This window comes from Lathamus discolor, chromosome 2 (genome assembly GCF_037157495.1).
Source record: "Lathamus discolor isolate bLatDis1 chromosome 2, bLatDis1.hap1, whole genome shotgun sequence".
NCBI classification, from domain to species: domain Eukaryota; kingdom Metazoa; phylum Chordata; class Aves; order Psittaciformes; family Psittacidae; genus Lathamus; species Lathamus discolor.
Window position 1 is genome coordinate 116526389 of NC_088885.1, and position 22316 is coordinate 116548704.

A 22316-nucleotide genomic window follows, 5' to 3' on the forward strand; every position below is an offset into this window, starting at 1 on the left:
TCCCCATGGGCTTGGCAGGGCTTCGTGGTGTCATGGCTGCTGTGCCATCACCCTCCAGGGTAGATACACCGCAGCTCTTCATCCCATCCTCCTCTCCTGCCCTGAATGGGGATTTCAGAACGCTTTGTTCACAGCCTGATTTATTCACTTCCTTTAAGGCCAGATCCTACTCACTTGGCATCACTAAGCCAGGGCTGTACCCAGCTCTCCTCACTGCCCCGTGCCCTGCAGGCAGGCAGGCAGGCAGGATGCTCTTTGAATCAATGCAAGCAATCAGGAGACTCCCCGATAGTATTTCAGCGTGAAGAGCCCACCGACAGCTACATGCCATGCTGGAGCCAGCTTTAAAACACCATTTTGCATACAAATAAGTTTTAACTGGTGGGAAAGACATACCTGACATAGGCTAACTGCAGTACTGAGTTGCTGGGGCTGTTTGCACTGAGCAGTATCAAGTATCCACTGCAGAATGTGTCAGGGGGACCTGGCCCACGCCTTTCTGGATGAGGAATATTGGATCATGTAGCAATTCCTATGCATGGAGAGCAGGATGAGCAAGGTGTGGAGAGAGGGAAGCCTTTGCCTGTATAAGATGTTGGGGCACCAGCAAAGTGTGCTGCGTGTCCTTTCTGTGTGCAGTAATATAACAAACATAGCAAGAGTTATTTGTCGAGTTGAGAGGGATCATATTTTCCATGGGGAACCAATACCCAGCCCAGTCTTCTTCTGTAAAAATTGCCAAGGATAGACAGAAAATAAATTGGAGGGAAGGATGGGTTGTAGCACAAACCAGTCAAACACTGTTTCAGGTCACTGTTTGAAGGCTTGTTTTAGCATCTTGAAAGGAAGCAGGAATTCACGTGTTTTATTTTTAGCTTGCAAAATAAGAGTTATTTAATGTTCCTTTCTATCTCATCTCTGAAAATAGTCTTGCAGAGGCAGGGTCTGCAGTCTTGGAGCTGGTTAACCCAGGACTTGCCTGCCTGTGAAAATTTATCTTTACAATGGGGAATTACCGAAATTGTTTTTCTCCTATAAAATTTTAAGTGGAACTGATTCCAAACTCCGGAATCAGTAGAGTGTTAAAATACTTTCTGCTGTTGGCAGTGACTTGTGTTTCACAGTATATAGTTGGGTGCGTTTTGCTTTCAGGAAGTCAAAAGCCTTTTCAGAGTTTTATTGTGGCGTTGCTTTTGTTGCCATTTGCTTTTTGGCTCCTGTTAAATTATATATCGTTCAGTTGCTTAAATATTTCTAAAAGAATATTTTCTTCCAGGTTTTTAATAGTATTGCTGTTACTGGGCCTTAAATCTCTAAGCAGAGATGGGGTGGAGCTACTCATGTATAATAAGTGCTGAATAAACCTCTCTCATATTTCCCATCTCTCCTCCTTCCTGGTCTCTGAACTTCAGTGCCATTTCTCATGCTTTAGGTTCCTGAAAGCCAATGAAATATTCATGATACTTTATTTTCCAGCTGTTGTGTAATGAATGGGGTTGCAAGATGTTGCTGGTCAATGCTCAAACCTCTTGCCCAGCACTCTTTCTTGGGTCAACAAACATCTCTGATGCATCTTAGCCTCCTTGCAAGACTGCTCTTATTTTCCTTGCTTTTCTTTCCTGTGAAAGAGCAGAAAACATGGAGATGAGAGCGCTCATCTTGCTGAAGGAGTAAGACAATTTGCAAAGGATGTATTAAAAATAAAACAGGAAATCAGTGATTGTCAATTGATAGCAAACACATCTCTGCCGATCTTCAGGGTGATGCCTAATCATAAGGAGAAGAGAAGCTCTGCATCTGGGCAGTGTAATTTCTAGATATTTGTAGTATCTTTCCCCCTCATTAGGGCATGGGGTATTTTCATTGTAAGACCTAAGTCTTGTAAATATTTTAACAGAGGCCTAATGTTGCTTGTAAACAGCTTGTGTTGAACAGGGATAAACAGGTATCAGGTTAAAAGAAAAAAGGGAAAGTCGTTTTTTTGTGCATTTGCAGTTTGCTGAAGTAAAAGGCAGCATATGGCAACACTGGCAAGGAAGAAGTCATGCCTCTGAGAGACTCTTCGCTAGCTTAAGGAGTTAGTAATTGATTCCCACCCTCATGAAAGAAAATTACTGGCATCCCTGTGCTGAGTGGCGTGCGTGTGGGTGACGGGAAATAAAGCTTCCTCCAGACCTGGCCACCTGCTTGAGGAGCAGTGATGGCAGTGGGAGGGAAATCCATTTGCCGGGAGCATTGATTGATGTCTGTTTTCACTGCCGGAGGGGAATCGACTCTGCTGCACTTCGAGCTTCTCCTTTGTGCATCTCCTTTCCCCTTGAGAAGAACAGAGTGTGTTTATTTGGACCCTGCTGCAGAGGAGAGGGAACAGCCTGCACACCTGCCAGGAAAGGGAATCCTAAACGACTGCTCCTGCTCAGAAGAGACTGGGACTTGGGCCAAACGTTTCATATGTGGATGATTAAAATTAGACTCCTGCATCCATATGTACATTCTCATTTTGAGAACACTGCCTGGCTTCTTTTCTCTCCTGCCTTTTATGTAGTCTCCTAATGCGTGAATGCAGCTCTGACAATGGCCCATGTACTCAATGAAAGTACGTTTATCTTTCTTCTCTGTAATCATACCTGACCACAGGCATGGGAACACAGCTTCTGTCTTTCATTTTCCACTAATATTCCCTTGAGAAGTATCTTTCTGAAAGAAAAAAAAAGTTATAATCTCTCCCTTGGAAAAGCAGCCAAGTGTGAAAGCGGACTTGGCTTTCTGCCTCTCCTCCTGTGCTTCTGCCTGAGCAAACCAAGACCTTCCTGAAACCCACACTCGCTAATCTGAAGAGGTCCAGGTCTGTCTGGAAAGGCATCCCAAGGAGGAAGGAGAGAAGGTAGGCAGACTGGCACAGCCCTCAGTGTGCTTGTCTGCAGCCTGTTCTGTTCACGAGCACCAAAACCACACTGAAACAGTAAGACAATGAGTGCATGGCTGCATGGTCTCCGATTGTGAGGGATGGAGACTTGCAGTGAGCCACACAAAAAAAACTGTTGGTGCAGGAGAACTTTGTGCCAAATTTCAGCTTTTTGTATCCTATCAGTTGGATAAGCACATGGAGATGCTTATCATCATTAGGCAGGGATTTGTTCCCGAGAGCTCTGAAGCATTCAAAGAGCCCAGTACTTCCAGAAATAAATCCTTATATTTCAAAAGACTTTGAGTATTTTTTGATGTTCCCTTCTTAACAGCTTTTCTTAGGAAAATGAGGAGACTTCCTGGAATTAGTGACTGCTAGGAAAGCCCTGTTAGTGCTGCTGTTTTATAAGCAGCCAGGTGTCTGCATCCTGCTTCATGCTGTGTACCCACTGCAGAGTCTAAGGGCCACAGTGGGGAGAGGGAGGGGAGAACTCTATTTCCCTGAGTTCTGATCAGTCAGGTCATGATTCTGCTTCAAAGAGAGTAATCCTTCTTTGCCTTATGGGCAAGGAGGCAGCACGGCCTCCATTGTGCCCTGTGGGCCTGCCCATCACCCTGCTAGTTGCAGTGCTGTCCTGGGACTGGCCCTCTGCCTTTCCTGGGGAAAAACCTACTCACACAGAAATGCTGAACTATTTTCCATGTAGGAGCACATCGTGTGTGGTAAGTCAAGAGTCGAGTCCTCCCCACCTGCTCCCAGCTGGGGCTTGGTGCACTGGAGCTCCCTGCACTGGGTTTCCTTTTCCATGGAAGAACTACAAGCTACTGGGTACAGGCCAGGGCAGAGAGAGGAGGCAGCTGATGCATACTCTGCTCTTGCCCTAACATGGAGTGAGGACATGGCTGCAGGGCACACCCAGATACAAAAGCATTTGTTTTTAATATGAAAACTAAGAACAAAGCACCTTGTATAGCAAAACAAAGTTTATAGCTTGCTCCAGCCTGGAAAAGGGCTTTTCAGAGCAGATACTGTTGGCATTGTCTCCTAACAACCCCGCGGTGTTTACTGGAGGTAGTTTATCTCAAGCTATTTTATTCATTCCTATTTTAAGTTGTCTTCCCAGACCTGCAAAATTAAACAAAAGCAGTGACTTTATAACAAAACATCCTAATAAAAAATCAAGTGAAATTCATACATCTTTACAGAGCAACTCCCAAAAGCATGCTAGTTATTGCAGAGAACTTGCAATTTATAATAGCCTCTAAGCATCTCCGTCCATCAGTAAGTTTTCTGATGCTGGGTGGAGCACAAGGACATATTTGAGGTATACTGGCATTGTTAACTTTACAGTTGCAAATGTTCGTGGTATACAAGCAAGAGGACAAGGTAAGTATAAAAGAAATTTCCAGAATTATTAAGCTGCTATTATTGCCATTAAAACACTGGCAACTGAGAATAGGGGAGTAACCTAAAGACATGCCCCAGAGAGCAGACGGGGAGCAGGACTGAGCAGTTACACATTGCTGGCTGTGGGAGCTGAACTGTCTACACATGCATAGGCTCTGACAGGCCCCTGTGCATACAGGCTCTTGCCTGGGGATGCGGGGGCAGCCTGTCTTCCCACAGCCAAAAGGGCAAGCAAGAGTCATCGCATTAAGGAGAGAGGAAGCTGAAAGTGATACACAAAGGAAGGAAGTCTTCTGAGAATCAGGTTTCACTGTTTCAACTACTTAAGGAGAAGCTTGTTTATAGTAATATACTGTCTGTAGGAGGTGTGTGTCTGTATAGATACGTGTGTATATGCATACAACGGATGTGTATAGAAGGAACTTTCACGGTGGTCTGTCAGCCTTAAGCACATTGCTTCTATTTCTTCTTAAACTCTGTGACTTCATTTAAAATAATAATAAAACAAAGACATTAAGAAACTCCCAAGGTAGAGAGTGTGCGTGTGCGAGGGAGTATGAGCAACTTATCTTCACATTTAGCTGGAGCCTTGGTATTGTCAAAGCAGCTGAATCACTGCCTGTGAGCTGCCATCTTTGCCATGGTGATAATTTGACAGCATGCCAACACTGCTGCCTACTGTCTCTGAAGAGCTGACCTTGTAACAACATCAACACTCTCTTTGGCTTTTGCTGACATACTGTAGGCTCTGGAAACTGTTTTCAAAACAAATGTATAATGAAGTATTGTGCTTGTAAAAGCAATTGTGTTTCCGTCCGACAGATTATTTTAGGGTGTTTCACCTGCCAAAGGGCAAAGCAAAGGAACAGGCAGGGAGGAGGACATGGCTTTCCAGATAAGTGAGAGGCTCCCTGTGCACAAGAACCGTAGGAATCAAAGGTAACCCTCACAAAATCAGAAGTTAACAGTAAAGTGGCTTCTCAGTGACCCCTTGTGCTGTTCCATCATAAACCTCCCATTTCTCAAAGCAAGCACAAGTGAGCGTACCTCTGCAAATCAAGCACCACAAGGGCCAAAAGCAAGGAGACCTCTTGATTTAGTGCTTGCTGTATGCTGTTGTGTGTCTTCTTGCAGGTGGGGAAAAGTTACCATCTAAAATACTGATGGAGACCCATCTATATATTTGATACGGAGAAATGATAAGAGGCTTGGCATAGCAGGTGGAGTAGAGGCACTGTCAGTGCCTGAATATAGAATCATAGACTCAAAGAATGGTTTGGGTTGGAAGAGACATTAAAGATCATCTAGTTCCATCCCCCGTGCAGTGGACAGGGGCACCTTCCCCTAGATCAGATTGCTGGAAGCCCCATTCAAGCTGGCCAATCTTTTTCTTGGCCCTAAGTTTGGGCTACTCTGTATTGGGTGACCTGTCACACTGAGGTGTTCCCCAGTCGTGGGGGATTACCTGGGCACTTTATGTTCCCACTGCACACATATGTGTACTAGTCTTCACATGCCCTCTGCGTGTGTGCCAGGGCCCAGCTTGCAAAAGAAGGAGAACAAACCAGACACAGGACTCACCCCACACTTGCTACTGCTTTGATCCTGGGAACCAGTGGTAGTGAAGTGCTGATGCTGGTATTCTTCTTCTTGCTATCCCTACTAAACTAAATGAATGTAGCAATTCCTGGTGTCCTAAACGACATTTCATGGAAAGTTTTTGAGATAAAAATGGCCATATAGTGGATGCATGACAGGATTTCCTTAAAACTGCCATGCAGTGCACAAACCCCTTACATATGGTTAGGTAACAGCAGTTTTAATTTTAGATATGGGATGGGAAAATGCCGTTAGATTAAACCTAGGACTCTGGAGGTTAAGACCAGAATGAAAGATATAGCTAACAAAAGTCTGGAGGCAACATCTTCATGAGACACCCCAGTTTTCACTCCCCCTCAGAGATCTATTTTCAGGTGTTGCCAGAAAGGAGAACACTATAATTTATACCGAGATGTTTCCCCCGGATCCTTCTTAAAGTGCAGTTCTTTAGATTTGTTGAAGTCAGGTGAATATTACACATCGCTGAAGTTCCACTTCTGCTTCTTCATGTAGAAGTAAAAGTTACTCTTGATTTTGCATAGTCAAGGATAAAAATTGTATTCTTTGCCCACTTTCTAACTTACCTACTTAAAAAGCCTCCAATGAACTACTGACTTCAGCTCCTTCTGACACTTGGAAGAGCTTTAAGCTTCAGTGGGATTTGGCTAGCGTGTAGCACTGTATTACTCTGCCTTTATGTAGAGTTTATGGCCAACAAAACTTCAGCTACTGCAGATAAATGTATTTGAAAGAAACAGCTAACAAGTTGGACTTTGCATTTTTTTCCATCTTGGGGTTGTTTTTTTTTTTTTTTTTTTTTTGCAGTTCAATGCTGCAAGTTGCTTTTTGGGCTGCCTTTTCTTCAGGGATTCGTTTCTCACTGTGTTGCTAGCACTTGAATCACTGGGTAGAACTGACAAACAGGAAAAGACTGAAAATGGGATTTTCAATGTGAAAATAACTTGCTGTGGGACCGATTTTCAAAGCTGTAGGCTCTTTGTAATGAGGAATCATAAAATCATAGAATAGTTTGTATTGGAAGGTACCTTCAAAGGTCATATAGCCCATCTAAAACTAGATCAGGTTGTTCAGAACCACATCCGGCCTGGCCTTTAATGTCTCCAAGAATGGGCATCCACCAGCTCTCTCTGCAACCTGAGCCCAGTATTTTGCCACCCTCATTGTAATATATCTTTTCCTCATGAAAGCTGAGTCTGTTACTCTTCAGGACATCTGAATTGATGCGCCGTCTCAAATGCAAAGAGGGGTGCTTGAAGTTGCCTGGCCTGTTGTGTGTTGTCTAGATCGGATAGTCAAGTTTAGCTTTGAAAGGAGCATTTGTGCCTGAAAAAAGCAGGGTTTTGTTGCTTTAACCAGTGGCATTGCTAGGAGTGGAAATCTGAATGGTCTCCAAGCTGTGGTGGACAGTACAGGTTCACATTTGGGAGGGCTTAGGAGCTGGTTGGGTGGGCCTTGTCTAAAGTGTTTGCCCTGACCAAGCTTATCACAGAAATTTGGTGCAGATCAGCCCCCTGAGATACGTCTGAAAGCTCACTTTTCTGTGCAATAGAAATAGGTATTTTTTCTGACAGTGAGAAAATTGAGTCTTTTAAAGCCTGAAATTAGTTCACAAGCCACACATTTTATAATTAACACAGCTTTACACTAAAAGCAGAGGATGGGTTTCGGTGCATTATTTTCAAGTTAAATGTTAATCCCCTGTATAGCGAAAGCTTGATTCTTACAGGCTTGGCTTCTTCTGGATGACTTTCCAGGGGTCTGCGAGGTTTTACTTGCAATGTATGATTTTAGCTAATGGATTTAGGAGCTTATGCTAGTTTTTTCCTGTTTGTGTGAGTGGGATCACACAGCAGAGACCTTCTCAGTGTGCAGCTCATAATAACAGGTAACGAAGATTTCTCTATCAAAGGACAGAGGAGAAATTATTCCTTGTGAGAAAGCTAATTTGGGACTATCCGAAGCAGACCTGCTAGGGTGTCCACCAGCTACTGCCTAAGATATGCAGATTGCTTTTGAAAGTTAATATTGCCTGAGTGCTTCTGAAATCAAGGAGCCATGTATTAGCTGCTCGCTGAACAGAGAGTATCAAACTGGACCACAGGAGGAGAAGAGGAGAATGCCATGGAAAATAATGCTGTAGTTTGAGCAAGATTTTTTCCTAGTTATATGCATAAAAGGTCTTGTTGCAGCCATATCCTTTAAGCCCTGAGGGGACAAATCCATTGCCAAGAAAGAGTTTTGCATCTCTGACCGTATGCTGTCTCCAGCCTGCATTTTCCTAAAAATAATCCTGATTTCATACCTTAGCTGATGGACCTCCTAGCAGCCACAATAGAGACAGCCTCCCTGGAAAACAGGCAGGGATATGTAAAAGCATTGGTTCCACTCTCAAAGAGATGTACATTGAAATGTGATAAAACCTAGTAAGCTTATCCCGAGCCCTTTCCACTTAAATAAACAAGTCACTGCTTCAGTAACAGGTATCTTATTCAGCAGAAGAACAATAATCCCTTTTTTCTTTAAAACAAATAAAACAGGAAGTCAGTTGCCGGGTGGGAAAGAAGGATTTGATTTTCTAGTCCGTGGGGATATTTGTCAGCCTGAAACATCTGCCTGGGTTGTGTGGTGGTCACCTACAGCCGAGGCAGCGTCCCGAGCCAGGTGTCCTATTCTCCATTTGATAAGCAGGGGGAAAAGCTGCCCTGAGCTGGCAGCACAGCTCTGGAGGCTGTGGGTCCATCTTCCTGCGCCATCAGTGGCAGGTCCCTTCTCCCCCTGACACTCCTCAGCCCTCCTCCTTGTGCTGAGTCACCATCCTCACAGCTCTGTCAGCTGCTGCATCTGTTTGGCTGCTGGGGAGCTCCGACACCAGATCTGCTGCCAGAGGAGCAGTAACGTGCAGCTGTGCCCTTTGTGGATGTCAGAGCTTGCAAGCAGCCCTGGGGTGTCGCACATGTATCCATCCATCACGGTACCAGATGTAAGGAAAATACACTGATGGGCATCCAAAATATTTTCCCAGCACAGAGTCATCTGTGGCTTGATGATCTCCTGAGCCAGGGGTGAGATGTCCACACTGAATAGCATTAGGGCATGATCAGATGGTGGTATGGATGTCTGCAGGCTTTGTGCCCTGAGCCAAGCTTGCTGGTCTGTTGTAAGTGGCATTTTTGCTCTCCATTTTCTCTCTCCAGCAAAATACAAAGAAACTGGTGGAGTTCGATATGTACCTCGTACTCACGCTGCACCCAGGACCACCTAGGCCTGGCTGAGCAAAGTCAGACCTTAAAATGCACTGTGGTTGTATTTGTTCCCATAATGCTGGTCAGGCTGTAGGCAGATGGCACCAGAGCAGGCTGCAGCTGTGCAAACATTGAGACGGGAGGGAGCATCTCCATGGGGTGGGTTGACCCTGGCTGCATTTCAGGTGCCCACCAGAGCTTCTCTATCACTTCCCTGCTCAGTTGGATGGGGAGAGAAAATGCAATGAAAGCCATGTGCGCAGAGATAAGGACAGGGAGAGATCACTCACCAGATCACTCACCTTGGTCAAAACTGACTTGTCTTGGGGAGATTAAATTATTACCAATCACATCAGAGTAGGATAATGAGAACTAAACCCATTCTTAAAACACCTTTCCCCCATCCCTCCGTTCTTCCTGGGCTCAGCTTTACTCCCAGATTCTCTGCCGAGCAGTGTATGGGAATGGGGGTTGTGGTCAGTTCATAACACGTTGTCTCTGCTGCTCCTTCTTGCAGGGGAACCTCTGCTCCAGCAGCTGGAGCACCTCCTCCCTCCTTCTTCACTGACCTTGGTGCCTGCAGGCCTGTGTCTCTCACATCCTCTCACTTCTCTCTGTGACTGAAGTTGCACAGGTTTTATTCCCCTTAAACATGTCATCCCATTGGCACTACCACTGTTGCGGATGAGCTCAGCCTTGGCCAGCAGTGGGTCCATCTTGAAGCCAGCTGGCACCAGCCGTGGTGGACATAGGGGAAGCTGGTAGCAGCTTCTCACAAAAGCCACCCCTGTAGCCCCCCTGCTACCAAAACCTTACCACACAAACCCGGTACACTCCCTCACAGAGACCTATCCTCTGCCATTTCAAATGATCAGGAAAAAAGTAGCAGTTCTGTCGCTCAGAAACACATACTGAATCAAGAGTAAAAAGCAAAAGGCCCCTGCTGTAGTGTGATAAAGCAAGTGGCGTCGATGGCATCCTTCAGCAGGTGTTGGCCACCTTCTCCTCAGTTGCTGTTTGACAGTACAGCACATCAGGGTTCCAGCTCCCAGAGTCAGCCCTGGGGCACCCAACCCATAACACGAGGGGAGGAGCTGACAAAACACTGATCCTGCTCTGCAGGCTCAGAGCCGCTCAGAAAGCACTGACGGGGTTACCTCCTGTGCATGGTGCCAAGCCAACATAAGCTGCGTGTTGTGTGCTGAGGGGGGTTTGACATGAATGTGCTTGTGTGAGTGTCTCCGCTGCAGGTCAGGTTTGTACTGCTGTCAGTCACAGGCTGCTTAACGGTCATGACATCCTAGCTTGAGCTCGGGGGTGGAGGGAGTGGTTTGAGCACTGTGTATATACACATGAGTATCAGATGGATTCTGGGAACAAAACCACACCAAGTGGCAGGCTTCTCTTCAGCTTGTCCGGGTCTTAAAACCAGCAAAGGAATGATCCCTCTTAAGGATTCACTTAAAGATGTTTTTTTACTGTAAGATTCCCAGTCTTCAGCATCACACATGAATCAGTGTGTCTCAGCACTGCTGTCCTGATGGTACACAGTTATACGGTGTATTGGTGGTTTGTTTCTCTCTCCACATCCTACATTTATAAGGGGTTTCCCCCAAAAAACTAGTATCTGTACTACTAAGCATAGACATTTCTAATCTGACTTACTTTATCTTGAGAAAATGCTCACTTTGGAAGTTAGCAACCAGTTGGCTCAGTTGTGCTGGTCCAGAAACATCCAGCACCAAAATCACCACTATGTTCACACTGCTGTGAATAAAGAGCCGGGTCCCCCTGCCTCTGTGTGTGTGCTGGCTCAGTAGGTCTGACAGCCAAGTGCCTTTTAGCTTTTGCAGAAGAATCATAGTTTTGCTTTCACTCTGTGGAAAGAAGAAGAGTATAACAGGTCTCTGAACAGTGTTCTTTGCAATGGGGTGGGGGCTGGGGTAAGGGGAAGCCTGGTTTGTAGAAACGTTGCCAAGTGTGATTTGCTGTATATTTGATATATAGAGGTGTTGTGTGGCTACTGAAAAACACAGCAACCACGAAGAACAAGATGAAACTATTGACAGTAAGCAGCCATTTTCCCCAAGGGCTTTTGCAGTTGCTCAGCTTAGAAGTTTAATCTGAAGGGCTGTAATCAGTGAAACAGGCTGTCGATTCATGCCTTTCCATTTCGTTCTCGAGGTGAGTGCATTGGAAATTGCAATAAGACAGTGGAAATTACCACCAAGTCCTGTACTGTTTAGAGGTCCTACATAACAATGTCTACAAAATCCTGTATTATTTAGAGGCACTATACAGCAATGTCAGAGCTCTAGTTATTGTTCTAGTAAACAAATTTTTCAAGCTGTCAAAATAAGCAAGAAAGAGGGTTCCCCCCAACACACACATTGTGTCTGTAACTAGTGGTCGGAGTGCATACCTGGGTGAATTCCTTGGGGAATCCTTGCCTTCCTCAGAAGATGATGCCTTTCATGTCACTTGGGTGAGGGTTAAGTGCTATTGACTGGAAGGAGAAAAGCTGGTGCAGTTGCTTTAGGGAGTTGGTGGAATGTTTGGTCTTTTGGCTCACTTGATTTATTGCTCAATTATTAGGTGGTGTACTAACAGTGGTGTGTGAGAGGGAGGGAGAGCTATACCTTTCTGCCTGATTTCTATTAACAGCCTGCCGAATAACAGCCTGTGTTAGCAGCTGCTTTTTCCTTTTCATATCCAAGGAAGAAGTGTTTAAAAGCTTTTATACTGTCTGAGTTAGGAAGAGAAAGAAGGTACCCTCATCTCCGGCTCAGCTTTTATCTGCAGTCATTTATGTTTTCACAAAGAGCAGTGAAATCCAAGGCATGTTGCAATACTGGTTGCTATTTTCTTATCTCCTTATTTACGTGGCAGTTTAGAGAGAGGCTAACTGATGAAATATTAAGGGCTGAGTGTGCAGGACATCTGGCGTATCACAGGGAGTGGTGGGTGAGAATCAAGTGATCAATCAGTTTCCCTCACAGATAATCCTGATGTTGGTCCTGGTGGAGGGAGTGACACCTTTGATTAAGAAGGAAAGGTATTTGACACTGTGCAGGTACGCTGCAGGGAGATGTGGTCTGTGTGTTATGTGGGATAAGTTAGCTGTCCTTTTGCATGTTTGCATGGAGTGAGAAATGTGAAGTACTCAGGCTGCTCTGAGCTAATGCTGCAGGTGTTGTTACAAGACACAAGGAGCATATGAACTGCAGCTTCTAAGAAAACCTGCATTAAAACCTGAACTCACTCCAGCTGGGGTTTCTGACCAGCTCCAGGGGCTGCTAAGAGGTTCATATGAGCATCAATTAATGATCATTAATACAGTTGTGATTCTTAGGCGAGGCACATGTGCTTTGAGCCAGACAGGTGATGTCCCTCAGGGATCGGTATTGGGACCGGTCTTGTTCAACATCTTTGTCGCTGACATGGACAGTGGGATTGAGTGCGCCCTCAGCAAGTTTGCCGATGACACCAAGCTGCGTGGTCCGGTTGATACGCTGGAGGGAAGGGATGCCATCCAGAGGGACTTTGACACGCTTGTGAGGTGGGCCGATGCCAACCTTATGAAGTTCAACCAGGACCTACACCTGGGTCAGAGCAATCCCAGGCACGGCTACAGACTGGGCAGAGAAGAGATTCAGAGCAGCCCTGCAGAGAAGGACTTGGGGGTGCTGGTCGATGAGAAAATGAACATGAGCCGGCTTCAGTGTGCGCTCGCAGCCCAGAAAGCCAACCGTATCCTGGGCTGCATCAAAAGGAGTGTGACCAGCAGGTCGAAGGAGGTGATCCTGCTCCTCTACTCTGCTCCTGTGAGACCCCACCTGCAGAACTGCATTCAGCTCTTGGGCCCCAACATAAAAAGGACATGGAGCTGTTGCTGTGAGTCCAGAGGAGGGCCACGAAGATGACCAGAGGGCTGGAGCATCTCTCCTGTGAAGACAGGCTGTGAGAGTTGGGCTTGTTCAGCTTGGAGAAGAGAAGTCTCAGGGGACACCTTGGAGCAGCTTCCAGTACCTAAAGGAGGCCTACAAAAAGTCTGAAGAGGGACTTTTTACAAGGGTGTGTAGTGACAGGACAAGGGAGAATGGCTTTAAGCTGAAAGAGGGGAGATTTAGATGAGATACTCTGAAGTTCCTTAAGGGTGGTGAGAGACTGGAACAGGTTACCCATAGAAGTTGAGGCTGCCCCATCTCTGGCAGTGTTCAAGGCCAGGTTGAGCAGGGCTTGGGGCAACCTGGTCTAGGGGAAGGTGTCCCTGCCTGTGGCAGGGGGTGGAAGTAGATGATCTTTAAGGTCCCTTGCAACCCAAACCGTTGTATGATTCTGTGAATTGGTGTTAGAAAAAGTCCCAGCCAGCTTGGCTTTTCACACTGTATTATAAGAAATGTTCTCATTTTTCGCGTGCAAGCTTTGAACTCTGTCAGCAAGGCTTGCTGCAGTGTCTGAGCAGATAAGCTGATTTCAGTTATCTTTCATTTGATTGCTTTTTGTTTGCTTTCAACTCAGTGTCATTAAAAAAAATAAGAAGACCAGCATTTATTTAAGTTGCTGGTATTGGATTTAGCTCTAGCAAAAGTGTGTGAACTTAATCACTGCTGCAGAGAATAGAGGCCTAAACTCTGACCTCATGGAAGAATAAATCAGGAACTGAACAAAGATTTGAGATGTTTTCAAGGGAAACAGTGGTTGCGATACTGAGCTCCACATAGTGCCAGGAGTGGGCTGACTACACAACAGAGAGAGTAGTCACTATTCCCCTTCTCTCATTTGAGTCATTCTCCTTCCTCCCAGCTATACTAAGCAAGAAATATGGGCAAATAGAAGAACGCAGAGTTTCCTGTTTGGAAATCACACCTGTGTGGGCTTTCTGTTGATCTGAGAGACATTTAAACTCTGCATAGGTATGGTACCCAGGTGCCTACGGTATTATCTGAAGCTTGCTCTTATTTTGTGTCTATGTGGTGAGAATCAGGAGGCTGGAAACAAGCCCTAGGTTCACTACTCCCTCTCCCCACCCCATTCCTCCAGGTTCAAGAGAATCTGAGGCCAGGATCCCCTGTTTATCTGGTAAAATTGTAGGCCAGCACAAATAAAGAATGGGCCAGAACTGAAAGTTCCCTCCACACTCGGCTACTAGTTGTAAGTATTTATTGTGAATACTGTTGAATGCAAGTGATTTCTAAGATAAATTTCCTTTTGCATTTTGTTTTCCTAAAACCAGTTTCCTGCTTTAAACCAGAAGTAATGTATCCGGTTATGAATGATGTTGCTTTTATTGTATTCTTGAAGACTTTCCAGCTTGCCTCTCATCCTTTTCTGGAACAGTTATAAAAATAAAATGTTTTAAATGATATTAAGATATAAATAATAATTGGTTTTAATTTAAAAGCCACATTTCATTTTGAAGTATTTATGCAGAGGGTCCAGTATGTTTTACTGTTAATTCCCATAAAGAGACAACTTTGTTTCTATTGAACTGAAGACAAACAATGGTTTTGGTGTCTGGTAGGTCAAGTTCAGGAGCAGAATGTTCAAAAGAGAAAGTAGAAAAGAGAAATCCTTAGGTTATTCTGAATATCAGTGTCTTTGATTTTTAACTGATGAGGTGAATATAGTGTATTCAAGGTAAATGTGGACCCTGCTCACAAACGGGTCCTTTTGAAACTGATTTAGGTTATTGCATCTCTGAAAAGTTTGTTGTAGTTTGTCATAATGAGAACCCATTGTCAGCAAAGCAAAGGTGTCTGCTGGACTGATGCTACCTGAGGACAGTCAGGATAGATGTAGGCTGACATTACTTACACTGTGGGGTAAAAGTAACTTGGTGCCCTTTATATTTGTCCCTTCTCCCACAGTATAATGGGATAAATATATTGCTCTCTCTGGTCTTCATTTTGTGCATTGCTTCTTCCAGCCCAGAAGGCTTTCATGTTAAAATGCAGGAGTCCATATTTGTTATATTACACATCTTCTTACACCATTGAAGGACCTCTCACTGCTGTTGCCTGTGGCTGCTTTGTGATCTATAGGCATCTCAGTAGGGCTGCAGTTTCTGTAGTGACTGCTGCCCTGACTGCACAGGTGGGATGCTCAGGAGACCTGGGCTGTCCAGGAGTCTCAGAATGCCAGGAGGGAGTCCCAGCTCTCAGCCTTACAGGACAAGCAAACACTTTGTTTGCTTTTGCTCCCAAATGCTGACTGACTCTCTTGGTACTAGTTAAATTAAAACTGTTTTAATCAGTTGCAGCTGTATTGAACTTGATTGCTTTGAATACAAATTCCTAGCTATCCTCCCCAGCATTCATCTGTAGGTGTGTTAATAATATCTGTAGAGAAGGGCAATGTCAGGATTATCTGTATTTGTGCAAGTGCATCATTTGGAGGTCCAGAGTGTAATTCATCAGTCACTTCTGTGTGCTTGAATCCCAAGAGGGTAGCGTCACCTCTGTCTCCCAGGCCACAGTGACTTAACTCATCAAGTCATAGAGTTTTATACTGCAGTGCTTGATGAGCACTGAGAATAGGTAGCTGTTGTTCACCTGATAAGCTCCGTCCTTTCTGCTTGCAGGTCATAATACAGCAGGATTCTGGTGCATCGTGAACATCTCCCCCTTATATAAACATCCAGTGACTCAGGTTTTCTTCTGTCCAGAACTGATGAAGAAATGCTTTAGGGAGAAGAATGAGGTGCAATTCTGCAATGGGATGAGGGCGACACTGCTTTTAAGATGTTCAGAGCTGGCTAAGGTGAAATGGATGCCATAAAGCTCAGGATAAGTATGGGATTTAGAGGGTCTTTTAGGAGCACTTTAGAGCTTCCACTGCAGGTGAGAAGTAGCAGACAGAAATCCCTCCTGTCATACTAGGTGTTTTGTTGGTTTACATCTGGAATAAAAGCAAGATTAGGGCTTCTTGTCTGAGCATGGGGTGAAATTTCAGAATGTAGCAATGCTCTGTGTGCAGCAACACTACTATGCCCAGTACATCTGTGTACCAGGGAAGCACGAGTCAAGCTGCTGGCTTCCACAGCACTAGCCTAGGGACTGGAAGCAGCCCTGTCTTCTGAAAGGCCTGAATCTGGAAGAGAATAGGTGAGCATCCACAGCCAGGGACTTCCAGTGTCTCAGGTGTGAGGAAGTGAGTACCAGGGTGCTGGCCTCTCTTTCCACATGCAGGGTACACATGAAGTGAACGGTGATTTCTCAGAGCAGAGGCAGAAGGGCAGAAGTTTCATGGGGTTTGGTAGTACATGCAATATTGTGGAGTTCTTATCCTTTCCACGGGGTCATTCTGGCACACATCTTTTGGTAGAACTGGAGTGGAAGATTTGAGGATGCAAGATTAAGTGAGACAGGATTAGATATAGCTCATTTACCAACAATTGATGGTCAGTTAAAGAAGATAATAGCTTACCGTGGTATGTTTTAGGACAGCTGTAGGTGAAACATGTCATGGCACCCGGAGATCTGGCTTCCCAGGTGTCTGTGCTCATTTTCATAAGCAGTCATTTCAAAAACCTGTTCTATATTTTTTGTTCTGTTTCACCTTTACTACAGACAGTAGTCCCATGTATGCTTCTCAGCCCCAAATTTGAAGGCTGAGGGAGCATGCTTCCATTTGAATGCTGAGTTTTAGAGGAAGGAGCAAGGGGGATTGGTCAGTTATGTTTTGAACCTTATCCATAACTTAAGCCAGCAATTAGTTTTCAACTCTGTTCTCAGGGAAAAGCAGGGGCTTGAGTATTGCTATATGTAGTGGTTTAGAAATTGTCAAACATTGTACCTAGAGCTATTTTGATAACAGTTCTGTTTGGTTCACGGTTACAGATGCCTTCTTGCCATGGTGATTGTCTGGCATGAATACCAAATATTGCTATTGAAAGAGAAAACAATTTTAGGTAAAAATGAAAGAAACACTGCCAAAGCATAGATGGTAAACTGATTTTAACAGAACACTTTTCAAGCTCTTCAGCTGATATTAAAAGTAGAGCTTCAATTAACAACAGTGAAATTGCTACAAGTTATTTGACCATATCCTTCAAAATTCAATGAAGAAATGTCCTTGTTCAGTGAAAATTAAACTACTGTTTCACTTGGCATGAATGAAGTTTGGGTTGGTGCTGTATTTTTAGATGATCAGGAACCCAATCCTGATTGTCACCTGAGAGTCACTTTTCCTATCTGAACCTCCAGGCGATTTCAGTATGGTTGTTGTAAGAACTGTGCAGGTCTCCTCAGGAAGGCAAGGACTGTCGGGCCTCTTTTTTAATCAACATCATTCCTTTGCTTTCCTGCATTGGCCTCTCCAGAGCGGAAGGCTGCTTATCTGCTTGAATGGAGTGGGAACTTCTTTTTGGTGGAAAAGCACAGGGAGAAGATTGAATTTATTTTCATTTGCAATATAAGTAGGAAATTAATACAGCCTTCCAGAGCCAGAATCCAAATGTATTAACTCTTTACATACTTCCCTGCCAGAACACCTTATGCCAGAACTCTATATGGGATGTTTTTAAGTTAAATCAGTTGCGTAAATGTCTGGGGAAGGCAAACCAGACAGCTGGCTACAGCCTTGACTCCGTCCAGCAAGCCCAGATGGATTCCCCAGTGACCAAGGTCAGGCGTGCTGCATCTCCTGGGTACCTCAGTTCCTACTCTCTCTCTCATCCTCTTGCCCCTCTTTTCAAGGTGGTAGCTGGGATTGGCAGTCCTTCTGTGCACTGACAAGGATGCAGGGAAAGAGGTGGCACAGGAAAGGGTCTTCCAGGTGTGCCTACCACATACTAGTTGAAGAGACACAGATAAAACCATTTTAGATTTGGGAATAGGGTTGCTGCAGTAATTCTGAAGCCTGTTTTGGGCTTCATGTTAGAAGATTGCAACAAACTGTTTCCCCGAGGAAGCTGGGAGCCCGTTCAGCAATCTGAGCTAATTTTAGCCAGGATGCACTTCCATTTCCCACACAACATCTCACACGTAAATGAGTCTAAGTGAGAGAAGGTGTGGATATTATGAATGAGGTCCTAACTCACAGACTTGGGGCTCTTTGGACACTGGTATGTGTAGTAATTAATTGTATGGCCAGATCAGGTTAGGCAACCTCATCTGGTTGAAGATGCCCTTGCTCACTGTAGGGAGGTTGGACTAGATGACCTTTGAAGGTTCTTCCAACCCCAACTGTTCTATGATTCTATGAAGGGATTGAGGTATTTTATTGCAGTGCCCTCAGCTGGACACTGGAGAGTGTTTCAAGTACTGCACAATGACAAGTTCACTGAAGCATGATGGTTAGTTTGCAGTAGTGAGCGATTTCAGATTGCCTGTGTCATTCTGTCTTCTACCGTCTTTCCTTTTGTTCCCTATATAACTATGTGCCGTACTCCCAACAGGAAAACCTGGCTTGCTTTGTTTGAAGTATGTAAAACCCAGCACGTTTACCCACTTTTTGTAATAATTTTTTTCTTACAGGTTTCTCTGTAAAGGCTTTTACATTCATCACAGTGCTATTCCTCATACTTACGTTTCATGCTAATGGGAGACAGACACAGTTATACTTACACATTACTGTAATTGTTGCTGATGCTGCCCTATTTAGTTAATGTCACTTCTTTCTGAGTAGTATTCAATTTGAGGAGTCTGTCTGGGTTTACTTTTGCTGAATTAAAAAAAAACAAGACACATTAACATGGTTTCAAAGAGGTTTAGGGAGAGGGAAACCACTACATCCCAGTGCATGAATTTAAAAAAATGCAAATAGGCCCATAAATGGAAATCAGGAAGTTGTTTTTAATAGTTTCATCCCTGTCCATGCAATTTTTATTGTTTTGTGGTCCTCCTAAGGCTCATGAATGTGCTTACTTGGACTCACCGGATTTAAAATCAGGGTTTCTTCCATGCAGTGGAGCCAGGGTGCAGGAGCTGGCTGAGTTTCGGCACTTCCTGTGAACCTCACTTGTGTCACATCACCAGCTCTGGCTTCCCCTGCGTGGGGGCACATTGACCTCCAGCAGTGTGTCTGGTGAGATGCACCTTTTAGAGAGGGAGTTTACATCTGATTTGCTTCTTTTATGTAGGGAATTTACATCTGATTTGCCAGCTTGGCGTCAACCCGGTGTTGGAGGTGTACTCTGCAAAATATGATGGGTTGATTGGCAGAAGATTTAGGCTTGTACACATGGATTTATACGTGTTTGGCTTGTCTGTGATACAGGTGGAGACAGCAGGGTAAGGCAGACCACATAAAGCAATGTCCAGTCTGTGTTTCTTTGAAGTCCATACTCAAGCGTGGGTCTGGATCCACTCCGTAGTGCTGGGAGCAATAAGGTCCTGTGTCTGTGGGCTCTTCTCCCTGTGTTAGAGCAAACATTGAAGGAAGCGGCTCAGCTAAAGCAGTGAGGAGATGGAAGTAAATTTTTTTTAAGTATTAAAATATATAAAACTACAGCAAAATCTTGCTCTTTTTCTCCCTTCAAAAATGTAGATGGGCCATGAAGTGTCATCAAATATTAAAGTAAGAGTTAAAAATAGTTTCACTTTGTGCATTTCCCTTAATCTCCTGTCCATGTTTTGTTTCAAAATTACTTTTATTCTGTTACTAGTTTCTGTCTCCTCTGCTATTGTACTTAAAAGCTGTACAAACAGAAGTACAAAGTGCCATTCAAACCATGAAGCAAACAAAAGAAAGAAGAAATTATTTATTTAGAGAATTGTTTTACTTGAAGTCATTTTAAGTAGCACGTAATAACAGCATACTTGGAAGTCAGAGAAGTGTTTTGTGTTTAAAAAAAAAAGGTTGATTGTATCTTTTAAGGACTGTTCATATAAATACTGTGGTTCTTTACAGTAAGAAATATAGTCACACAGAATCCTGTGCGGATTTCTGTTGCTGGAGGGCAGAATAACTTCCCTAGCATTCAGGGAGGCGTTGCAGCCCCACAGCAGAATGAATACATGTGCTGCATGGCAGCAAGCTTGAGAGGAATGTATAAAACCAGATAGGTAGGAGTTAGTTCTTGTTGCCATGGTGTTTGGACGTTGGTTACTTCACCTGTCAGCCATTCATTCCCTCTCTTCTGGAGACCTGCAGCCCTAACCTGTGGCTGGGTTCAGCCCCGATGGCAGTTGGGTCCCAACAGCATATAGGCAATAATTTTATTGATTTTATCAATGTTTCTGGCATTTGTGGCTGAGGAAGAATGCTCTGGGCAGTGAAGTGTGCATTATCTCTTCAGGCATGCTCCAGGTAGCGTAAACCCCACCAAAGCATGCTGCCAGCTGGCCACTGGGGCTTGGAGTCCCAGGTTAACAGCGGAAGCTTGTCAGAGATGGGTGCTGCTCCCTGCTCCATCCTGAGAGCAGCCACAGAGGGTGGTGCCACTGCTGCGTCCTCTGTCCCCAGGGCTTGGGAGAGGCAGTGGAGTTGCTCCCTTCCATAATGAGATTCCCAGCTCCTGCAGGTCAGTGGGAAGAGGGTCTGGGGGAGATCAGGGGTCTTTGTGGGGTCTCACCTAGCTGGTGGGCTCTTTGCCTCAGTCCCACTCTACCTGCCAGACTGCAGATTTGCTCTCAAACAGAGATGCTTAGCTGTTCTAAAATTTGTGGCAGCTTAATGATTATCTCAGATAAAGGGTGGGATGAGCTCTCCACATCAGTTTCCCTTGTAGCTTGTGCCAAGCTGTGAATATAAAATGTCAGGTTCTGGTTATAAAAGCACTCTGTCTGCTATATACAGCATACTTCCCTTGGTATCCTTAAACTGAGTGCAACAAAGGGGACCAGACATGCATATCCGTTCTAGCTTTTCAGCTACTAATGACATGGTAGTATTTTCAGTGACTTTGGTTTTATCATGGTGCCATTACCGCCAGTGAACTACTGTAGTTGAAAGGTTGTTGGCATATCCTTCATAATTTGGAAAACAAAATATCCTTGTGTCCCTCTGGCTGAGTGGTTAAATCACACTGCAGTGGCCCTACTTGATAATTTTCTCATGAAAGACTCAAATCCTAGGGTTAATTAAAGCATGGAATAAGTACCTAGGGAGGCATACATAAATGCTAACAGGATTCTTACCACATGTCTGTGGAGGCAAACATCACCGTGTATAGTTTATGTTAAGCTGAGGACAGAAAATCCTTAGATCTCTTACAAGGCAAAATTTTTATATTCTGTGGCAGATGTAGTAAAAAAACCCCATCCTCAGACAACAGCAAAACCACACAAAATCTGATAACAGTGATATGTAAATATATCCCCTATAATCACAGGGATTAAACATTCTGGGAGATTGCATAGAGCTTCGTATTTACAGGAATCTTAATGCCCATTCCTATCAGAGGAACCTGGATCTAGGGTTAGAGGGCAAGGAAGGCTGCTGTGTTCAGCTGAAAGTGTAATCTGACCAGTGCTGCAGGCCAGAATATTATGGAGAAGAACTGTGTGATCCCTGATGACAGGTGATCAGAAATACTGTTCAGCCTATTGCCTAAAACCCCTGGTTCCAGTAGCATCCGCTGTCACTCACCGTGCATCCCCGGCACTGGCGCAGGCACTGACTCGGAGGGAGGTGTGCCACCTCCTGACTTCCATCCTTCTCCATGCTTGGCCTCCATTTTCCCTGAGGTTTGTTTCTCTGTACTTGCTTGACCCTCTTTGGTTTGTTCTGGGTAGCTGTGGGGAGGGGAGGTAAATGGATAAAGTAACCTAGAGCTTCGGGCAGAAGCCCTTATCGCTCTTCTGTCGGCTCTTTGGACCCTTCTGGCATAAGGGCATTCTGCAGAGGGTCTTCCTAGCCCCAGATTGCCTGAATTTAGGTCTGCGCTCCTGTAACTGATTTTGTTCCTTTTTAAAGAGGTTAGGGTTTGCTTGAAGTGGAGCCTTAGGAGATATCCTGATGCCATCTGCTTTAAGCATCCAAGTTGGACGCAATTCAGAGGGCGCCGTTAGCAGCAGCAATTCACTGTAACTTCATTGTAGAGAGGCAGGTGTCTCTACACAGGCAATTCAGGTCATTCATGTCAGATGTTTAAAATAGGGGACAGGCAAATTCAGACTGTCTGCTTTCTTCACCTAGTCCATTGCTTACATCTGTTTATGTCTTAAATGCGATTTATCCTGAAAGAAACCTTG

The 22316-nt window shown here is 44.6% G+C and overlaps 1 protein-coding gene across 16 annotated transcripts in view; it reads left to right on the forward strand.

Moving 5' to 3' along the window:
- DTNA (dystrobrevin alpha) overlaps positions 1-22316 on the forward strand; it is a 231068-nt gene that overhangs the window by 74105 nt on the left and 134647 nt on the right. The window contains exon 1 of one of the 16 annotated variants that reach the window (XM_065668203.1): positions 14160-14331. The exons of the other annotated variants lie outside the window; for them this stretch is intronic. The gene's annotated coding sequence lies outside the window, so the exon portion shown is untranslated. Of the gene's footprint in view, positions 1-14159; positions 14332-22316 lie in introns of those variants that run through there. 16 annotated transcript variants of the gene reach the window in all.